This window comes from Rhinopithecus roxellana, chromosome 8, assembly GCF_007565055.1.
Source record: "Rhinopithecus roxellana isolate Shanxi Qingling chromosome 8, ASM756505v1, whole genome shotgun sequence".
Classification (NCBI taxonomy): Eukaryota; Metazoa; Chordata; class Mammalia; order Primates; family Cercopithecidae; genus Rhinopithecus; species Rhinopithecus roxellana.
Window position 1 is genome coordinate 114,605,525 of NC_044556.1, and position 23,457 is coordinate 114,628,981.

General features: G+C 40.0%; 1 pseudogene; it reads right to left on the minus strand.

The window, feature by feature from the left end:
- Window positions 1–23,153: 23,153 nt before the first annotated feature.
- Window positions 23,154–23,226, minus strand: LOC115899413 (annotated as a pseudogene).
- Window positions 23,227–23,457: the final 231 nt, after the last annotated feature.

Consider the following 23,457-nt stretch of genomic DNA (forward strand, 5'->3'; position numbering starts at 1 on the left):
AGTTGCTGGTTCTTGTTTTTCTATTCGTAGATTGAGGAAACTGCCTATAAAGTCCTTGAGGAGAAGCCTGCTGTAAATACAAAGCATTTTTATTATTGCATCACTGCAGACAGTGTTATCACTTCTTTTCTTCAACACGTATAACCTCCCACAAAGAATAAGGCTATTTGCTAGATTAGATGCCACTTTTGGTGACAGGTCAGGGAAAGAAGCTGGATTTGATGCGGACTGACAGGTTCGTAAATTTGGTTTCTAATTTTATGTATTTATTTCTTTCAAAGAAAAAAGGGAGAGAGGGAATACTCAGAGCCATGAAATCATTAAAACCAATTCCCTTTCTCTCCCCAGCCCTCCCTTTCTCAGAGTGTGTGTGTGAAACAATCTTTGCAGCTACAGAGCCATCCGATGGTATTGATCCAGATGTGGAAATTGGTATTGACTGCTGCTGCGGCTCTGTGCACTTCCCCAGCTTTTAAAGACACAGCATATAGGTGATTTCACTTTGCACATGGCAAAGCTCTGGAGACATTTGCTGAAACAAACTAAATAATACAAATTAAAAATTGGGTTTTATATCTTGCTCCCTCACTTAAACGAAATGAGAAGCCAAAGAGCTTCCAAACAGATGACATTAAAAAGGAAAGTGTGATGCACCTTTCCAAGAAGAAAGAACAATTTGTTTGCACTTTAATTTCATCCTGACCCCTGGTAAATGTCTAAGTACAGCCTCGATGTTGTTAAAATCCTTAGAGGATCTGAAAGCTTAACGGCAAGTGTGCTCCGTGAGTCAGAGATGTTGTATTAGTTCTCTATTGCTGCTCTAAAAAATTGTCACAAACTTAGCAACGTAAAACCACACAGATCTACTATCTTATAGCTTTGTAGGCCAGAAATCCAATATGATTCTCACTGGATGAAAATTAAGGTATTGGCATTCTTTGTTCTCTCTGGAGGTTTTACGGGAAAATCTGTTTTCTGCTCAGTTCGGATTGGTGGCAGAATTCAGCTCTTTGTGGTTGGAGGACTGAGGTCCAAGCTTCAGGAGACTGTGACACTCCTTGGCTTGTACCTCTTTTTCCATCTTCAGACACAGCTTGTAGCATCTCTCTGCCAACTCTTGCTTTCCTCTGTCATTTTTAAGGACTCTTGTGATTATGCTGGATTGACCAGAATAACCCACGATAATGGAACCGTCAAGGTTCTTCACCTTCATCAGGTTTAATAATGCCCTGTTGCCATGCAAGGTAACATATTCACAGGTCCTGGGCATTGGAATATGGGCATGTTTGGGAAAAAGGAGTTGGCATTATTCTGCCTACGGCAAATGTCATGGTTCTATGCTACTTTCAACTCTGTTTCAGGAGAGGCTAGCAGAGATTTTTTTTTTTTTCCTTAAAAACTAACATTTGATTTTTAATAATAGACAGCAATGTTATTCATGCATTGTTTGTGAACACTTCCACACTGGATGTACATTCACACAATGGGTAGAACTGTCAGCCCCCCCCTTTTTTTTTTTTTTTTTTTGAGACAGAGTCTCACTCTGTCACCCAGGCTGAAGTGCAGTGGTGTGATCTCGGCTCACTGCAACCTCCACTTCCCGGGTTCAAGCAATTCTCATGCCTCAGCCTCCCCAGTAGCTGAGATTATAGGCTCCCACCACCACGCCTGGCTAATTTTTGTATTTTCAGTGAAAACAGGGTTTCACCATGTTGGCCAGGCTGGTCTCGAACTCCTGACTTCAGGCGATCCACTGGACTCAGTCTCCTAAAGTGCTGGGATTACAGACATAAGCTACTGCACCCGGCCTATCGTCCACTTTTAATACCATGTTCTGGTCAGGCGTGGTGGCTCATGCCTATAATTCCAGCACTTTGGGAGGCTGAGGCAGGAGGATCATGTGAAGCCAGGAATTTGACACCAGCTGAGCAATATAGTGAGACCTTTCTCTCCAAAACATAGAAAAAAATTAGCTAGGCATGGTGGCATGCACCTATAGTCCTATCTACTCAGGGGGCTGAGGCAGAAGGATTGGTTAAGCACAAGAGTTTGAGGTTACAGTGAGCTCTGATCTTACCACTGCACTCCAGCTTGGGTGACAAAGCGAGACCCTGTCTCTGGAAAAAAAACAAGTTCTTATATTAAACCTTAGCTTCTCCATCCCCAAATGCTAATCTATTGAAAAAAAAAAATTTGCTACATTAGTCTTAGAATACCACGGTGAACACAACATAGTCTAGTTCTCCAGGGGTTCACAGGAGAAATATGGGTCAGGTAATTATAATGCAACATAAACCCATCCTGCTACTGCGGACTGTATAAAAGAGCCAGAGACCTCAGCAACAAGCAGTATCTCCTTGAGAAGGAGATATTTTCAGTTCTGTTTTACAGATTGCTAAATTAAGATTACAAACTAGGTCATCTGCTGCCCAACCTCATGGTGGCAGATGGGAGCATGGTGCTAGGTGTCAAGAGCTCCAATTCTAGTCCTGTTCACACCTTGAGAATGGCTTCCCACAGGACAGCATGTACCCTGGACAGAGATTTTTCACTTGCCCGTATTTATTTAGACATTTCTGAAATCATCCTTTCTGTGTTCTTGAGGGGACTGTGATGCTGTAGCCTCTGTCTACTATAATCCCAGCCCAGGGCAAGTCTGTCTCACTGTTGCTTATGCCTGCAGACAAACTCATCATCTGTTTTTAGCCCATCACAGGGTAAGGGCCCCTTGGCTGAGAGTTCACTGTCAGCCTGAATGGCTAATTGAGACCTCCCGTGTGCTGAGCTGGTGCAGATGGCCATGAATGCAACACTGTTAGACACGGAGGGAAGGCAAGGCATCATGAATATTTAATCAGATATAAGTAAATATTAATGAAACAATTGTATCTTTAAATGGTTAAATTACTTTCCATGCTCCAGTCCATTTTTATTTCGCCATGGCACACACACATACACACACACATTATACATTTTTCATCTATGCTAGTAATTTCCAATTTGGTCTTTTTAATGTGGAAATCCCCATTATGCTAAATCTAAGCCTTCCTGAATTCATTCCTGAAGTTGAAAAAAGCATGATTCTGCCCTGAAATGTGTACTTCACAACTTACTGGATTCCAATGACACGGCTGAGTCTTGTCTACTCTGATTTCATGGCACAAAGCCATGCATGCCATCGGGAGGCAGGAAACCTTAACTCGAGCTCATGTGTGGTAATTGCTTTATTCTGCATGAACTCGCTCTAATTCCCCCCAAAACAAGAGAGAAGCTTAATCTTGCAATATTAATGACTACATTGTTTACTCCTCTGGTATTACCTGGTAAGTTGTCTGGGATGTCTTTGGATATCTCTTCCTCTAATTATATTTCTCTGTTAGTTTTCAACAAGACCATCAATGAGTTTTCTGTGCTTATTTTTCAATATCTTCTCATTGAGTTAGTCTTTCTTCCCTCAACATTTTTGAAAGTTTATTCAGACTAAATTGTGTCTCCTTAGACTTGTTTTGACCATTGTTCATCTTTTTTTCACACTGTAGAATTATCTTCCTTCTTTAATGTTCTTTCCCTTGCCTGAATCCTACTCTTTCATTTTTAATTGACTTTTTAATTGCTGATTATCCTTTTATCTTTGTTTAGTCTCTTATGTCAAATGGAACCATCTCTCTTAACATTACTGAAATGGGCCAGGCATGGTGGCTTATGCCTGTAATCCTAACAATTTGGGAGGCTGAGGCAGGAAAATTGCTTTAAGCCAGGAGCTTGACACCAGACTGTGCAACATAGTGAAACCCTACCTCTACAAAAAAAAATTAAGAAATAAAAATTAGTTGAGAGTGGTGGTGCACACCCGTACTTGTAGCTACTTGGGAGGCTGAGGTGGGAGAATCTCCTGTGTCCAGGAGTTGGAGGCTGCAGTGAGCTGTGATTACACCACTGTGCTCTAGCCTGGGTGACAAAGGGGGAACTTGTCTCTAACAGAAACAAACAACAACAACAAAATTAACATTACTGAAATGTCCCAGAATCTCTTATCCTACTTCTAAACTCTAACCTTTCTCTTTCCTCTCAGACAGCTGGTTACCACAGCAGTGTCTTTTGTCACCTTTTAAATGTGCCTAAAACTAATTTCCTAATTTTCCTTTCATAATCAAGTGACTTAATGGCCTTCCAACCTTTTTTCTGTCCACTCTCTCCAGCTATTGTGCTATTGACCACACCTGTCCTCCAGCAAGGCTAGAATAATTGGATCACGGAGGTGAAAGAGTTCTTTTCCTCAGGCAAATTCAATCTATTTTAAAGCCAATATTTAATAAATCTTTGAACCTTCTCTGCAAATAAAGAGCCTTCTCTGGCCAGGCACGGTAGCTTACACCTGTAATCCCAGCTCTGGGAGGATGAGGTGGGCAAATCACCTGAAGTCAGGAGTTTGAGACCAGCCTGGCCAACATGGTGAAATCTCGTCTCTACTAAAAATACAAAAAATTAGCCAGGCGTCATAGCACATGCCTGTAATCCCAGCTACTCGGGAGGCTGAGGCAGGAGAATCGCTTGAACCCAGGAGGCAGAAGTTGCAGTGAGCTGAGATCGCGCCACTGCACTCTAGACTGGGTGACAGAGCAAGACTCCATCTCCAAAAACTAAAATTAAGAAAATAAAACATGCATATCCCTATATATATTGCTACATAATATATATTACAAATATATATATACACAAATATATATTATACATTTATATATTGTATACAATATATATTTATATGCAAATATATATTATACATATAAAATATATAATAAAGCAGTTACTCAAATTTGGGTCCCTGTCAGCATTCTATGAAGGAAAAGCTGCTGCATCCATTTGTATATTTAAGAGCAGCATTCTAAGAGGGAAGAAGTGGAGGAAGATCTCTTAATTTGTTTTCTTATTTTGCATGAAAAGCAGACTCCTTTGCCACAACCTTCCTAATTTAGTTCCTAACCTATCACGTTCACCTCTCCCTGTTCCCCTAGTGCTCGTCACTTCCTAAAACCATGTCCGAACTGAGGCAATAACAACAGCAACAAAAAAGGAAATCCAACTAGCTTGCTAACTAGCTGCTAGTGCATCAATAGTTGTTTGACATGGGACAAGTCACTTGAAATTTTCCTCATCTATAAAAATAAAAGACCTAGACCTAAACAATAGATTCGGGATGTTTTCAAGTTCAAAGTTAAGAAATTTTCCTCAAACAAACTTGTACACAGAAACCTCCAGTACAAAATAGACACAGTAGAAGTTATTTGGTGAAGAACAGAGAACCCCATGTTCCTGACAGCCCAGGCTGCCTCACCAACACCTCCCAGGCTGTCCCTGCCAGGGAACTCCTGGGTTCCTCTGAGAGTATTCCACAGAAACTACCAGACCAGACAAAAATAGATGCCAGTTCTAAAATTCTGCATTTTTATAAAAATAGTGAAGCTTGGAAATAATAACACACAAACATTTAAAGACATAATTCACTTTTTGGAATAGAATTCCCGGCAAGTTATTTCTAAACTGGGTCCACATTTCGGAGTTGTTTCTTCTGTAGTTCTGACTGGTTCTGAGTCATTCAGCATCAGCAGCTAATAGTCTTGTTTTCTACTGCTGTGTTTCTCCCTCTCTTCTCCTTTCCTTTCCATAAACTTCATTGCTCTCTGCTCACTCTGTGCTGTACACTAGATGCTTTTATATCACGTAAGTTTCTTTCAAGTACTATAGTTCATTTGATCTTAAAGAGGAAATTATACTTGATTTTAGACGCAAGAGGAAAACTGCTTAATTAAATGAACACTGTGTCCCATCTTTTAATAAAACAATCTAATCTTTGCAGAAGAATAATAAGAATAAATATTTCCCAAAGCATATGCTTGTTCAGTGTGAATGAAAAGAACATCATGGTCATGCTTTGTAATACAGTTTCAATGTCGTTTGCCTTAGGAGGAGTGAATTTAAGGAATATCTAAAGTATCAATCTCACCATCTCTGCCTTCTCTTATAAAATAGGATAAAAATCACTGTCTTGAGTTGTTTAACCAATTATGCACGTATTAAGGAACTACCAGACCCTGAATAAGGTGAGGTGATGCAAAGGCTGATAATACATAGTCCCTGAATTCAAGGAATCCCAGTTCATAGACAAGACACAAATATCTAATTATTGTGAAGCATCATGAATATAATAATAGTGATATGAACAAACCTACTAGGGACATACAAAGGAGGCGGCAATATTTTTTGTCTAAGAGAAAGAAAGTCAGACCCAGGAACAATTCACAGAGGACATAACACTGGAGTCTACAAAGATGGGTGATACTTGACCAGCATGGTCTTGGCAAGGGGAACAGTGGTTCAAAGGCACAGAGCTAGAAAGAACAAGGCCCACGGTCAAAGCACAGGGTGCATGGCATGTAGCCACAGACAATGAGGAAAAAACGTTGTGAGTAGATTGTAAGGTATCTTACCGTATTCTAGCATACAGCCAATAAGGAAGATTTTTAAGCAAGAAAAAGGCATAATCAGATCTTTTTTTTTAGAAAGATTACTCTGTCTGGGCCAGGCGGGGTGGCTCACACCGGTAATTGTAGCACTTTGGGAAGCCAAGGCCGGTGGATCACAAGGTCAGGAGTTCACGACCAGCATGACCAATATGGTGAAACCCCGTCTCTACTGAAAAAAAAAAAAAAAGAAAGAAAGATTACTCTGTCTTCATTATGAAGAATGGCTGAATTTGGGGGTGGAAAAGGTGGAATTGGAGTCAGGGGTTAATTCAATAGTCTCAATATGAGATATTTCAGAACTAAAACATACTGATTCTAGTGACATATTAAAGCTATGAAGAGCCGGGTGTGGTGGCTCATGCCTGTAATCCCAGCACTTTGGAAAGCCAAAGTGGGTGGGTGCTTGAGCCCAGGAGTTTGAGACCAGCCTGGCCAACATGATGAAACCCCATCTCTACAAAAAAAAAAATATATGTATATATATATACACACACACACACACACACATTAGCCAGGTATGGCAGCTTTCACCTGTGGTCCCAGTTACTCAGGAGGCTGAGACGGGAGAGGGTTGCCTGAGTCTGGGAAGTGAAGGTTCCACTGAGCCAAGATCACGCCACTGCACTCTAGCCTGGGTGACAGAGTGAGACCCTGCCTCAAAAAAAAAAAAAAAAATGCCTATAGTACTATAGTATGTTTAAACTGAGACGTGCAGAAGACCCTGTTCATACCTTATTGGATGTGTTTTAACACAAGCAAGCAATACCCAAAGAAGTGAGTCATGGGAAGGAGCCATTTCCTGGTACTAGCAGCAAGGCTGGTCTTCGCACAGACCACATAAGACCCTCTCCCGTCTCAGCCTCCTGAGTAGCTGGTACCACAGGTGAGTGCCGCCATACCTGGCTGATTTTTGTGTGTATATATATATATGTGTGTGTGTGTGTGTGTGTGTGTGTGTGTGTGTGTGTGTGTGTGTGTATATATATATATATTTTTTTTTTTTTTCTGTAGAGATGGGGTTTCTTCATGCTGACCAGGCTGGTCTCAAGACTCCTGGGCTCCAGTCATCTGCCCACCTTGGCTTCCCAAAGTGCTGGGATTACAGGCATGAGCCACCACACCCGGCTCTTCATAGCTTTAATATGTCACTAGAATCAATATGTTTTATTTCTGAAATTCCCATGTGGTCAGAGTTTGGTAAACTGAACCAAGATGCGTGAAAGAAACATGTTACAGAACTAAGACACCTTAAAATTCCTCCTCATTAGAGCAGAATTAACCTGGGAATCTGCAGTTGGGAAGTCAGTTAGTATTTGCTGGGGCTCAGATACTTGAGATAGGAAGTTAGGCAGGACTTGTTTCTCAAGACACAGGTCACGAAGACCCCGTTGCTTGAATAGGATGTGGTAAAGAGGCCAGCCAAAACCAGCCAGAATCAAGACGGTGAAGAAAGCACCTCTGGTCGTCTTCACTGCTCATTATATGCTCATTTTCATGTATTGGCATGCTAAAAGACACTCCGACCAGTGCCATGACAGTTTACAAATACCGTGGCAGCATCCGGAAGAGAAGGAACCTTAGTTCCAGGAATTCTCTGCCCCTTTCCCAGGAAACTATGATTAATCCACCCCTGTAGCATATGATCAAAAATAACCAGAAAAATAGCCAACCAGCAGCCCTGAGAGGTACCCTGCCTATGGGTAGCCAACGTTTTATTCCTTTACTTTTCAATAAACTTGATTTCACTTCATTCTGTTGGCTAAATATTTTTTCCTGTGTGAAGCCAAGAACCCATGTGGCCTCCTGGGCTGAGCCCCAATTTTGGGGTTCCCCCGTGACAAACTTATACCCCAAAATATGGCACTTTGATGCCTCAAGATCTCTCTAACCTTCCCCCTGCCCTCAAAACACAGTATGACAGCTGAAATTCCTTTACACCCCCAAGATCCAGACCCACCAAAAGGAACAGCAGTTTTTTTCTTCTCCTCTTTGTAAGACCAAGAACATAACCACACCTGAATCGACCCTTTCACAAGATTAATGTACAAGTTACAAGTTGATCTCTGTTCCCTGATCCATTCATTCTTCCTAGTAATCCCCTTAACAGAATCCCTCTTCTCCCCTGCCCACCATAACCTCTTTTTCCAAGATTCTATATAAGCTTCTGAACCCACTGCAGGGTGAACAATCACTCTGTGTTTCTCCCATGAGCACATTAATCAAATGTGTACATGTTTTCTCCAATTAATCTGCATTTTGTGAGTTGATTTTTCAAAGAAAGTTCAGAGGATGAAGAGGAGCTTTCCCTTGGGCCCTACACATTAATGGAGGAGGAAGATGAAGGGGCAGGGCCAAGGCAGGGACTGGCAGGTGGAATGAGAAATCATATCTTTTGTGTTTGTTTGTTTGTTTGTTTTTGTTTTTGTTTTTGTTTTTGTTTGAGACAGAGTCTTGCTCTGTCGCCAGGCTAGAGTGCAGTGGTGCGATCTCTGCTCACTGCAACCTCCACCTCCTCGGTTCAAGAGATTCTCCTCCCTTAGCCTCCCAAGTAGCTGGGACTACACGCACGTGCCACCACGCCCAGCTAATTTTTGTATTTTTAGTAGAGACGGGGTTTCATCATGTTGGCCAGGATGGTCTTGATCTTTTGACCTCATGATCTGCCCACCTCAGCCTCCCAAAGTGTTGGGATTACAAGCATGAGCCACCACGCCTGGCCTGTTTTTTTTTTTGTTTAATCTTGGCTCACTGCAACCTCCTTCTCCTGGGTTCAAGTGATTCTTGTGCCTCAGCCTTGCAAGTTGCTGGGATTACAGGCACACGCCACTACACCGGGATAATTTTTGTATTTTTGGTAGAGATGGCATTTCACCATGTTGGCCAGGCTGGTCTCAAACTCCTGATCTCAGGTGATCCACCTGCCTCAGCCTCCCAAAGTGCTGGGATTACAGGCGTGAGCCACCACGCCTGGCCAAGAGTTTTTATAGAGATCAACACCAGTGGGAGCCACACACACACACAAACACGTTTTCCTGGAGATTTCTGTGTAGGGTTGAAAGTTCTAACTCTCTAATCCTTTAATCACTTGGTCTTTCTGGTGACTGGCTCCATCCTGAGGCTATCTAGGAGCCCCACTCTAAGTCACTTCATTATCATAAACTGTTAAAGAAGCTCACTATGTTATCAAAGAAGCTCGTTATGGATAACAAAAGACACTCCTATGACACAGATAGTCCCAAGAGTTTGCTCTGTTTACCTGAACCAGAGACAAAGACTAAATATATTTCATATTAGGCCACACAACAGAATGCAATTGTCTATAAACAACGAATCATGTAAGTAAGGACCTGGACACAAATGTTTCATGCCACATTTCTAAATGGCTTACTGGTTCAAAATACGGTTGATATAATTATGCAAGTAAATAGAATAATAGAAAAATATATTTTATCCTAAAATGCATCATAACATTAGACAACAGCACAATAAAAAGTCAATGTAGGGCTGGGCGCAGTGGCTCATGCCTGTAATCCCATCACTTTGGGAGGCTGAGACAGGCAGATCATTTGAGGTCAGGAGTTAAGAGCGAGACACCATCTCAAAAAAAAAAGTCACTGTAGTCCTCATTTTGCAGAACAAGGTCTAATTAAAGCTCATCAAAGACACATGGGCATATTATGTATTACTATGCTCCCCTTTTGTAGACAAGAAAGCAGATGCACAGAAATCATATGACATTTTAAAGACTATAATAGTCTCCAGCTGTCTCATCTAATATTCTAATACCTAAAAGAATAGATTCTTGGAACTACTTTCTTCACTCCTGCCTCTTTTTTTTTTTTTTTATCCCTCTCTCACTTCTATTGAATGCAGAAGGCAGTAACTTGAGTTTTCTAATAGTCAAGTCATCTGCTAAAATGATGTTACAGTTCAAAGAGTTACCAAGTTAACTGGATTTTGATTCCACCCAAAATACTCTTAGGTGACCAATCTCCTGGTCAAAGAGGAAACAAGTAAGTGGGCTCCAAGACTATGACTCGGGTAGTTAAGTGACATCATAACACAGAATCAGCATATTATTCAAATAAGACATACCAATAGTTATTCCTGAGTTTATTGGTTATGGGCTTATTGACCTTATGAAGAAATACAACAAAATCATTCATTTGTGAGATGCATCCAAAATGCACTAGATGAATAAATAAGAAGACAATAGTTGTGTCTACGTGCTGAAAAAAATACCAGATCCCAGAATGACAAATTTTTGCTTAACTCCCTTCACAAAGGGATCAACTACCAGGTGAACTTAATTTCTTAATTAAAAAAAAAATTTGGTAGAGATGGGGTCTCACTATGTGAACCAGACTGATATCAAAACTCCTGGTTTCAAGTGATGCTCCTGTTGTGGCTTCTCAGAGTGTTAGGATTATAGGCATGAGCCACTGAGCCTGGCCTACTTAATTTTTTTGTATATGAAAACATGTTTTTCCAAAAGTGGAAAACTGAACTATAAGCAGTTTGATTTCTGAATACATCAACCACCCTAAAAGAGGAACCAGAATCTTTTGTAAGCTTAGTATTAAGAAATGATGGTATTTATTAGCATGAATAACAAATTTCACAAAAGTAGTGATCAAAAGCTAAATCTAAAGAATAGACTATTATTTGAATTAGCTTTAACAGAAAAGTAGAGTTTGGACATGGCATAAGAATAAAAATTAAGTGCAAATGTGGAGAGTTTAATTGGTGATGTATAAAATGCACTAAAAGAAGAAATGACAGGAAATAAGGAATATTGGCTAGGGAGTCACTGTAATTCTCCCAGACCTGATGGGAGTCCAACAGGAGGAGCCTGTAATAAGGTGATGGGATGAGATAGAGAGAAGTCAGATATGAAAGGTGGTGGAGATAAAATTGACAAGAATCAAAATCTAAATGGATTTAGAAGTTAAGAGAAAGGAAAATATTAAAGATAATTAAAAATTTTAGGATAAAAAATCATATTATATATTCTATTAATTGGGCTCAGGAAAGTGTTGCAGCCCAACGAGTTCTTCTTGCTTGCTGCACAGTAAAGCCAATACACTGAGACAGCAGTGTTACCACAGAGAAAGTGTTTAATTATCTCAAAGCAGTTGAGCAAAAGGAAGAGAAATATTTCACAAATCCATCTCCCCAGGAACTCAGAGTCTAGGGTCTTTAAGGATAATTTGGTGGACAAGGGGCTAGGGAGTGGGTGCTGCTGATTGGTTAGAGTTGAAATCATAAGGATATCAAAAGTGTCTTCATGTGCTGAGTCAATTTCTGAGTGGGGGGTCACAGTTTGAGTTGCATCAGTTCTTTGGTGTGGGTCACAGGTACAAGTGGCATCATTTGATCTGCAAGAATGCAAAAGTCATAAAAATATCTCAAATGTCAGTCAGGTTTTGGAATCATGATGCCATCTATAGGAACAATTGGGGAAGTTACAAATCTTTTGACATCCAGCTGCATGACTTCTGAGCAGTGAGCAATAACACAAAAGCAAGTTAGGGAATAGTGTTTGGCTATCACTTCACTATGCCTACATCTTAAAATAATTCATGCTCCTTTCATATTTCTAACCTTGTGACCTTTCCTAAGCTTTACAAAGGCAGTTTGGTCCCCAAACAAGGAGGTTAGTTTTGGGAAGGGACTATTATCATCCTTGCTTTAAAGTTAAACTATAAACTCAATTGCTCCCATAGTTAGCTTGGCGTATGCCCAGGAATGAGCAGAGATAGTTAGCTTGTGACACTAGAAACAAGATGGAGTCAGCTATGTTAAATTTTCCTCACTGTTATAATTTTGCAAAGCAATTTCAAAAGTCCTCAGAGTACATCTAGTACAATATAGTATTACCAAGATGAAATTTGAATTCCAGAGGGTTTAGGTGATTGATGCAGGGTCACACAGCCATTAGTGACAGAGTTGGACTGTAACTTTTGACTTTCAATGTTCACATAACTTATCAACTATTTGAGAAGTCATCAAGAGAGATAATCAAGCTAACGGAAATCACATTTAATAACAAAAAAAAGATGAAGATAACAACAACAATAATAAAGGATTTCATTTAGTGTATGTTTACCACAAATGAAGCGATATACCAACTCTATATACATATGTGTATCTGTGTAACTACCCTACGATGTAGGCACTATTGTCATCCTGGATAAGAAAACTGATTCTTATGAAGTGTATTAGTTTTTTCTCACATTGTTATAAAGAAATGCCCAAGTTTGGCTAATTTATGAAGAAAATAGGTTTAACTGGCTCAAGGTTCTGCAGGCTGTACAGGATGCATGGCTGAGGAGGCCATAGGAAACTTTCAGTCATGGCAGAAGGTGAGGGTGAAGAAGGCTTCCCTTACATGGCCGGAGCAGGAGGAAGAGGAGGGGGGCGGGATGTACCACACACTTTTAAACAACCAGATCTTCGGAGAACTCACCCATTATCCTGACCAAGGGAGATTGTATGAAACCATTCCTGAGAACTCCGCCCCCATGATCCAATCACCTCCCACCAGGCCTCACCTGCAACACTGGGGATTACAATTTGGTATGAAATTTGGTCAGAGACATATCTAAACCATATCACTGAGGTTATATCACTTTCCAAAAATTACAGACCTGATAAAAGGCAGATCTCGGTTCAAACCCCGACAATCAAGACTACAGAGTGTGCATTTTTACCCACTTTTTGTCTTACTGACTCTGAAGGACCACTGGGACATTCCAGTAGAGATATCCAACAAGTTGTTAAACAGTTGATACCATATTTTGGATGGAGGTCAAGGCTGAAGACACAGATAAAGGCCAATGTTGAAGCTATGGAAACACATGAGACTACGAAAGTAAAGAATGTAAGAAAAAAAACAAGAAGGAAAAGAAAAGGAGCTGGCAGCATCTTCTTCAAATGGGCTCGCCTTATAGAGCAAGAAGACAGAGAATCCAAGGAAGAATAGTCACAAAGATGGGGGCAAAAGCAACAAGTACAGTAAGGGAGACCTTCAATTTCTACTTGGCAGTTTGTTGCTGTTGTTGTTTTAATTTTTCTTACTTTTTGAACACCTCTAAGCAGATGTGAGAATAAAGGTAAACAAAGAATTTTGGCGTGGCACAGAAACGTTTTCAGTTTGAGATGGCTTGTTTATCCAGAGGTTGCATCTCTGCCATTTCTTATTGAAATCAGTTCTCAGATCTCAATTTTTGACCTGATCTTTAGATTCCAATTTCCCCCTAACCTTTGGGTTCAGCTTTACCCAATCTTGTATTGTCTCTTCAGCTACAACCCATGAGACCCTTCAGCTTGGAATGATCTATTCGGTCCTGATCTTTGATGTCACCTGTCAAAGTTTGTTTAATTTTAAGAAACAGCAACCACCTGAAAATAGCTTAAGTAAAGGTAACATCCTTTTATTAAGGAATGTCCCATTACCTAAGGCCAGGAAAAGTAACCAGACCACAGAAAGGGCTGGGTACAGAAAAATGACACAAAGTCAGTCTCTCTCTCATCACATGGTAAACCAACCCTTATTGATCTTGTGAACCTGCTTTATACTTTTTTTCTCTGTTGACCAGTTTTCATTACTTGGACATCAAACTCGCTGTCCACAAATATCCATTCAGATACCCTGGTTTTAATGTTCTTGTAACTTTGGGAATGGTCATGAACAAATACATTTTTTCATGTCTCTAATTTCAAACTGTCACATGAGAGAAACTGATGGTTTCAACTTGGTTTAACAATTCACTCCAATCTTCAGCTGTGACCAATAAGCAGTTTTTGTTGAATTTTTTTTTTTTTCTTTTTGAGATAGGGTCTCCCTCCATTGTCCAGGCTGGAGCACAGTGGCACAAACGTGGCTCACTGTAGCCTTGAGCTCCTCAGTTCAAGCTATTCTCCCCCTCAGCCTCCCAAGTAGCTGAGACCACAGGCACACACGATCATGCCTGGCTAATTTTTTAATTTTTTAGAGAAAGGTTCTCACCATGTTCCCCAGGCTGGTCTTGGATTCCTGGGCTCAAGCAATCCCTCCGCCTCGATCTCCCAAAGTGCTGGGATTATAGGCATGAGCCACCATGCCAGGCCAGCCAGTTTTAAAAGTTAAGAAAAGTGGCCGCCAAGGCCCACACTTTGTGTAGGGCTGATAAGAAATTTCAAAAGAAAAGGGTTTGACCATGGCCCCTATATAATTAATATCTTCTTCTGTCCCTCTGATTTACTGAACTTAAAGCCTAGTTGTTGCTTACAACTTACGATTGAAAAGAAAAAAGATCATGGTATGATGGAATAATCAAATAAATCCTCACAGAGGAGAAAAGACATAAGCCAGGTGTTTAGGCTAAGTGAAATTTGTAGAGACAAAGATACATAAAAGAGAAAAATAACTCAAGGAAAGGCATAAGGTGAGAATGTGTATAGCTTTTGTAAGGGGTTCAGAAGTGACCAAGCTAATGAAAGAAGAGGGATTTTTGCAAAAGGTCAGCCTTTTCGTCTGTTGTCAACCTCCCTCTCTCTGCTGGATCTTTGACATCAGCATTTAACATGTTCAAATCTCTCTTGTTTAATAATAATAAAAAATAATAAAGCACAAACAGAACCTGCCCCAAACCCTAAAGTTGATAGCTACAAATAATCTCTTACTTCTGTCATAGCCCAATATCTCAAAAGAATGTTCTATACTCAGTAGCACCATCTTCTCCAGTTTATTTGTGTTTTTGCTTTTCAAACCATTCTAGTCTGACTTCTGTCTTCACCAGTCTATGAAAAGTGCTCTCATTACACTCACTAATAATTTCTGTTTCAGCCTCTCTTATTTGAACTATCAGCAACATTTAACTCTGTTGATCAAATTATCTTTCTCAAAACTCTTTCTTTCTGTGTCTCATCAAACAATCCATCCTTCGAGAATTATTATTCCTTTCTGGCCCCTCTCCAGTGAACTTTAACATCTTGGTTTCCCAAGCCTCAGTACTCATTCCTTCTCACTGAGTACACTCTTTCAGCAGTCTCATCCACATGGTTATCACTTACTCACTGATGATCCAAACTCCATCCTGGACCACTCCTTTCAGCTCACCACTTATACATTCACCTCCTCTCGACATCTCCCTTTACATATCTCAGTGTCAGTGATGTGCTGAAGCCAGCTTACATTGGCGCCTGGGAGCCCACTGCGCGAATCTCTTCACAGCTTCATGTTCATGCCATGATGAGAATATTTACATCATGGAAACTGACAAATGCTACTCATTGAGTTTTTTATTTCTTCTTATCGGAGAGCCTGTTGTTAACAATTTACAAAATAACACTGCTAAGTTTACATAAGTTTAATAGTTCCAAACAGAATTTAATCTGGTCCTTTTTCACTCAACTTGGTTTTCTTGCAATGAATCCTAACTTTGTGAATATTGCCACCAAAAGTCCAGTTCATAGTTGAGCTTACAACCTCCTTCTGTCTTATTCCTATCACCAATGCCTTTTCGGTTTCACAACATAAATATTTCTCAATTTAAAAAATTTGCATCTGTCTCCACCTTGCTATTATCAGTCTAATAAATTCACTGAAACTAATAGACTACTAAATAGTTTTCCTATATCCAAACTATCACCCCTCCAGGCCCCCTCCATATGATAGCCAGTGTTTTTAAAAACACAGTTCTGATTATGTCACTCTCTTTCATGTCTTCTCATTGTTTTTAGATAAAGATCAAACTCCTTACCATGGCCTTGAGTCCTTATTTGGCTCACCTTTGCCTTCCTTTCCCAATCTTACATTCCTCTGCCCTTCCCTCCACACTCTAGCAACACTTAGCCTCTTTCACTTCATTAAATTCGCTGCTTCTACCATTTCATGGCCCATGCACATGCTATTTCTTCTACCTAGAAGAGACTTTTCTCCCTTCCTTTTTGTCTAATTAACTTCTATTTATCCTTCAAACCTCAGCTCAACATTACTTCTCTAAGGCAGGTCTTGGTTCACCCCTCAGATTAGGTCTGACATTTAAGTTACATATTCACGGAGCAACACATATCCCCCTCTCTCTACTTTCCACAATTATAATATTTTAAAAATCATAGAATTACTTGTTCAATGTCTGTTTCTTCCATCAGAATGTACCCTTAAGGGCAGATACTGAGTCTATCTTGTTCAACATTTTATTGTCAGTAGCAAGCACAGTGACTTACACACATAGTAGATGCTCAATAAATATTCAGTGAATACATACACTTTCAATATATGAAGACTACCTTTTTGCTCTTCTGCTCACTTATAGAGAATAATCCAATGAGTTTCCCCAGGCCAGATTTTGAGATAAGCATAAGCCACAGGGATGGTTTCGGTGCAGCTGTTTCCTACATCTGGAATACAGACAGTATAGTACTGGAGACAAAGGCACTGTAACTGCCTATGGACCCAGAAGAACATAATGAAGCAGATTATTCAATTAGCAGTATACTTGACAACCCATGTGTCAGAAATACCATTAAATTCCTGGGCCAAAAACGTGGTCACATTATATAACAGAAGTGAATAATAATCCCACACTACATGAATCACATCCAAATAAGTGGAAATGCACCTATTCCTTCCTTCCACAAGACTCCCTAGAAAGAACTAACTCAAAATGGAATGTCATGGGGCAATTCTAGAAAAAATATTCCATCTTCTAATCCAGCTATGTATTCTGTATAACCATACCTGTAGGAGCTTCCTGTCAATATAAAACCAAGAGAGGTTCTGGAAGGATTTGACAAGTCTGAGCTGTCTGAGTACTTTTGTGCTGAAAAGGGACAGCACCCATCCTGAATGTTGATTTTTCTCTTCAGAATTAGCTAGAATCAGATCTATCACATCACTGTCAATAATTCTGGATGTATAACGAAATGATACTAATACTGATAACAACAGTTCTAACAACTTCTACTTCTCACGCTTCACAGACAAGGACCATTCGAAGTGATTTTACACGTAGCTGCAGGCCGGGTGAGGTGGCTCGTGCCTGTAATCCCAGCACTTTGGGAGGCCAAGCTGGGCAGATCACTTGAGGCCAGGAGTTCAAGACCAGCCTGGCCAATATGGCTAAAACCCGTCTCTAGTAAAAAAACAAAAATTAGCCAGGCACAGTGATGCACTCCTGTAGTCCCAGCTACTTGGGAGGCTGAGGTAAGACAATCGCTTGAACCCAGGAGGCAGAGGTTGCAGTGAGCTGAAATCACGCCACTGCACTCTAGCCTGGGCAACAGAGAGAGACTCTGTCTACAAAAAAAAAAAAAGTAATTTTTACATACAACTACACATTTCATGTGCACAATAGTTCTAGTGGCATTTTCTACTATTATCCCACTTTACAGATGAGTAAACATGCATAAAGAGGTTAAGTTCTTGGCTCAAGGTAACTCAGTTTTCCCAAAGTTGCACAAATCCAGATGGAACCAGAATTTGAATCCAGGCACGCTGAGTTATGAAGCTCACATTATCAGTACACTATAAGACCTTATCTCTGCTTACCAGAGTTTGAATTTGAAATAAATGATCTTTGTTTGATCAGCCTGCACAATTACTTACATGAGGAAGAAAGTAGCAGTCTTCTAGTTCTACAACTTTGTGTTACAAGCTGGCATAAAAGGATCTGCATAGCTTGTTTGATTGAACGCTATCATTCCCAGGATCGTTCCTTTCTCTTTCCCTGTGCTCCATTCTTCACCACCCTGGTGTTAGAGTCTGCTATTACAGTGGATGAAAATCAAACACTTAGACACACAGAAAAATATGGATATGCTATCCACATGATGCTAAGATTAAAATGGCAGGAAGTAGAGAAAAATGATACTACGGGCAGCCAGGAGCTCCTCTCCTGACACCTCATGGCAGTGAAAGGCAAGTGTACACAGTCTTTTGAAGCGTCTTTCTTTCCTTAGTTGAATGATTTCAGGAGTGAACTGCGTACATTGTTAAAATATCCAGTGAGGGGTGGAAAGAATGGCACAGTCTTATGGGAGCTTGAAAGGTCTCTGTTCTTCTCGTGCACTTTAAAGTCAAGCTGGCTGTCTTTGGTGCAGTCGCTTTGGCAGGCCAAAATGTTTATGTGTTTTGAAGAAAATGATGTGTGTTCTTCTTTGTAGTTTTGCTAAGCATCTAAAAGCACAAAAGAGGGTCTTTTAAAAATGTAACTGCAATTGAAATGCCTGGAGAACAGAAGCAGAAATGGCTAGTGTAGGCCCCCTCCAGAGCTTTGAGCATGATGCTCAGACTGAAGGAGGATCAGAAGAACTCACTGGAGTTAACAAAAGCATTATTTATAGGAGCAGCAAAGCGTAAGAAGCTGATAGCCACGCTGGTAGTTAGACACAATATTTGCTGACTCTTTTTCAAATACGTTTTTGATAATAGCTAATGAATCTGGCTAAGGTGGACATTACTTACGGTGCTGAGGTCATTAAAAATGCACACATTTATGTGTATATATGCTTCATCAAATGTGTATGTGGACTAAATGCATCAGAAGTCCTGCTAAATACTCTCAGAATCACTTCTATGAGACAATCATTCCCACATTTTCAAGACTAAGGCTGTGGGGCTTTTCGAATAAGTTTTATTAAGAAACGTAGTAAAGAAGCAGGTTTTCTCTTCTAATCTGATGACATGAACATGCAGGCCCACTCTAGAGCTTTAAGGGAAAGCCCAGTGAATTTTAAGACCTAGGCCTCCAGGTTACAACTGTTTCTAGAATTTTACATTTTTTTCTTTTCATGCGTTTGTGGTTTCATGAGCAAAATCTCCTGCCCCTCATGTCTGATTCACCTGCTCCCAGGAAAAGACAATGCCCTTCCTGTTCATTTTCTGTGTTTGTTATGAGGAAGATGGATGCAGATAGCATCGCCCTCTTCTTTCTGCATTTTCTCTGTCTACCTCCCTTCTCTGCCTTGGGCTTTGTCAGTTCCTTTCTCTCTACACTGCATCTCTTTCAGTTCCAAAAATAGATCATTCAATTTAGGAAGAACAATTAACTGGAAAGAAAAAAAAATCTCAAGTATGGGGAGGCATTTCAGCTTCTCTATCAGGCATGAAGTAATTGGCAACACCACAGCAGCATCTTTACTGGGGATCCTGTTTCATTATTAAATGTGAGCTTCAGGAAAATCATGGACTCAGAAAAATTGGACTCACTTCTACAGGTCCCCAACACCTCCCTCGTCAGCTCCAAACGTGTCCCAGAACAATGACACAAAGAAGACTTTACTGCTGGGATTTCACCAGTGTTTGTACTAGATTTGCTTCATAGAGCACTCTTGGACATTTTGCATGATTTCTCACCCAGTAAATATTTATCTTCTCAATACATTGACCTGTCCCTTGAAATCTTCTATGTCTGGAGCATTCTAATGGCAGCCAGGGGGATTTCACATAACGTTGTAGTCAACTTAGGGCAATGTTTCTCCAAGTGTGATCTTTAGAAACACCTAAATTAGAATCACTAGGGTCTTTGTTAAAAAGACAGATTCCTAGCCTACTTTTCAAACAGAATATTCAGGTGATTTTAATGGATTTGAGAAATGCCAACTTAAGGATTCTTCATAAAGCATGGCCTAGTTTACAAAGTTAAAAACCTTTTAAAGCAGTGGTTCTCAACGGAGGGGATTTTGTCTTCTAGACCAAGGTCTATATATATTTTTGATTGTCAAAGGCAGAAGGGGTGTGCGGTTACTACTGGTATTTAGTGGGTAGAGTCCAGCAACAGTGAGAAATGTTTTACAATATATAGGAGAACTTCCCAGAACAAAGAATTATTCAACACAAAATGTTAATGGCTCTGACTTTGAGAAACCCTGCTATGGAGGGCTGGTCGTTTCTGATCCCAATCTGGAATTCCCAGTCACTAGACAGATAAAAATTCTTAGAGCCACCTCTGAATTAAACTGATAATGAAGCTAAAACAAGGAGTAAGTTATTTCGGTATAAAAATAAAGTCAATTGAAAAGCCATAGTCTGGTTTTCCAATGACTCCCTTTAAAAACCGTACTAATATTACTGGAAGGTGACTGTGAGAGAAAGGGATGTAAACAATAACAGAATTGGAAAGAAGAAAATAGCAATAAGACCAGTCAACATATCATGGAAAATGAGAAATGCTTGAATCAATGCTATCTCATCTAGAATTCAAGTTCATCTATTCTGTTGAAAGTGTTTAGTTGGTGAGGAAAATGGTCAATGCAGGGCAATAAAAGGCAAGTTGACTTTTAGTGCTGCAACTAGAAAAGGCTCAGGAATGGGAAAACACTAGTTACTTCTGAAGGTAGGCTTGGAGGGTGAAGGAAAAGTATTGTGTAAAATTTTGTAGAAGGAAAAAGTCTAGCCTGTAGATTTCTGCTATTTAACGTGGTTACCACTAGTCACATGTGGCTACTTAAATTATTAATTTAAATTAAATTAAATTTAGGCTAGGCTTGGTGGTTCACGCCTGTAATCTCAGACTTTGAGAGGCAGAAGCGGGCAACAGAGTGAGACACCACCTCAAAAAAAAAAAAAAAAAAAAAAACAAGAAAGAAAAAGAAAAGAAATTACAAAAAACAAATACAGACTTTAAGAATTCCAGAGATTAGAATTATCAGAACCAAAATACTATACACACACACACAAGTGCACACACACTTGAATATATATATATATATATTTACACACATACATGTATATACACCCACATACCACACAGTGATGTTTTGGTCAACAAAAACAGGTTGCCTAAGCCGGGTGCAGTGGCCCACACCTATAATCCCAGCACTTTGGGAGGCTGAGGTGGGTGGATAGCTTGAGCCCAGGAGTTTGAGACCAGCCTAGCCAATATGGCAAAACCCCGTCTCTACTAAAAACACAAAAATTAGCTGGGCATGGTGGTGCGCACCTGTAGTCTCAGCTACTCTGGAGACTGAGGCAGGAGAATCACTTGAACCCGGGAGACGGAGGTCATGGTAAGCTGAGATCGCGCCACTGCACTCCAGCCTGGGTGACAGAGCAAGACTCCATCTCAAAAAAAATAAAAAACAAAAACAGATCACATGCATGATGGTAGTCCCATAAGATTATAATGGAGCTGAAAAATATCTGTAGCCTAGTGACATCATAGCCATCATAACGCAGCAGCACAATGCAGTACTCATGTCTTTGTGGTGATGGCATAAACAAACCTGCTGCCAGTCCTATAGAAATATAGCAAATACAATTACATACAGTTCATAATACTTCATAATGATAATAAACAACTATGATAATGATTTATGTATTTACTATGCTATAATTTTTAATCATTATTTTACAGTATACTCCTGCTAATTATTTTTTTAAAAAAATTAACTGTTAAGATTGGGCACAGTAGCTCACACCTGTAATCCCAGCACTTTGGGAGGCCAAGATGGGCGGATCACGAGGTCAGGAGTTTGAGACCAGCCTGGCCAACGTAGTGAAACCCCTATCTCTACTAAAAATAGAAAAAATTAGTGGGGTATGGTGGTGTCCACCTGTAATCCCAGCCACTCAGGAGGCTAAGGCAGGAGAATCGCTTGAACCTGGGAGGCGGAGGTTGCAGTGAGCCGAGATCAGGCCACTGCACTCCAGCCCCAGCGACAATGCAAGACTACATCTCAAAAAAAAAAAAAAGAAAAAAAAATTAACCGTTAAACAGCTTTAGGCAAGTCTTTCAGGAGGTATTCCAGAAGAAAACATTGCTATTATAGGAGATGACAGCTCCATGTGTATTATTGCTCCTGGAGACCTTCCAGTGGGACAAGACATGGAGGTAGACAGTGATTCTGACCTTGTGTACGCCCAGGGTAATGTGTGTGTTCATGTCTTAGTTATTAACGAAAAGTTTTAAAAGTAAAAAAACTTAAAATAGAAAAAAGTTTATAGAATAAGGATATATAGGAAGAAAATATTTTTGTACAACTGTACAATCTGTGTTTAAGCTAAGTGTTATTACAAAAGAGTCAAAAAGCTAAGGAAAATTTGAAAGTGTATAAAGTTAAAAGTTACAGTAAGCTATGGATAATTTATTATTGAATAAAGTTTTTTTTTTTTTTTTTTTTTTTTTTTTGAAACAGAATCTAACTCTGTCACCCAGGTTGGAGTGCAGTGGCGTGATCTTGGCTCACTGCAGCCTCTGCCTCCTGGGTTCACGTGATTCTCCTGCCTCAGCCTCCCGAATAGCTGGGACTACAGGCACATGCAACCACACCCAGCTAATTTTTATGTTTTCGGTAGAGACAGTTGTTGGCCAGGCTGGTCCTGAACTTCTGAGCTCAAGCAATCTGCCTGCCTCATCCTCCCAAAGTGCTGGGATTACAGACATGAGCCATCATGTCCAGCCTTTTTTAAACATTTTCTTTTATTAGAGACAGGGTCTCACTATGTTTGTTGCCCAGGCTGGTCTCAAACTCCCGGGCTCAAGCTATCCTCCTGCCTCAGGCTCCCAAAGTACTGGGGTTATAGGCATCAGTCACTGTGCAAGGCAATTTATTTTATTATGCTCCATAATTTATATTTATAATACAACAGAATTTTAAATGTACTAAATACCACAAAATAATTTATTTTTATTTTCTTTTATTTTTTAGGGACTCTCCGGGGGAAAAAAAAAAAAAACCAACAGCCTGATAGACAAATTCTAAAAGAGCTCTAACACTACAAAACAATTTTTAAGACAGTAAATTATTTCCAATCTAGAATTCTATACTCAACCAAACTGTCAATCAAGTATGAGGGTAATAATCAAGAATAAATACATAGATACATAAGATAGCCAAAAATTTCCTTCCCATGTACTCTATCAATATTAGGGACTAAGCTAAGAAACAGGAAAATTTGGGATCCAGGAAACTGGGGATCCTATCCAAGGGAGCTAGTGTTCAGGATATG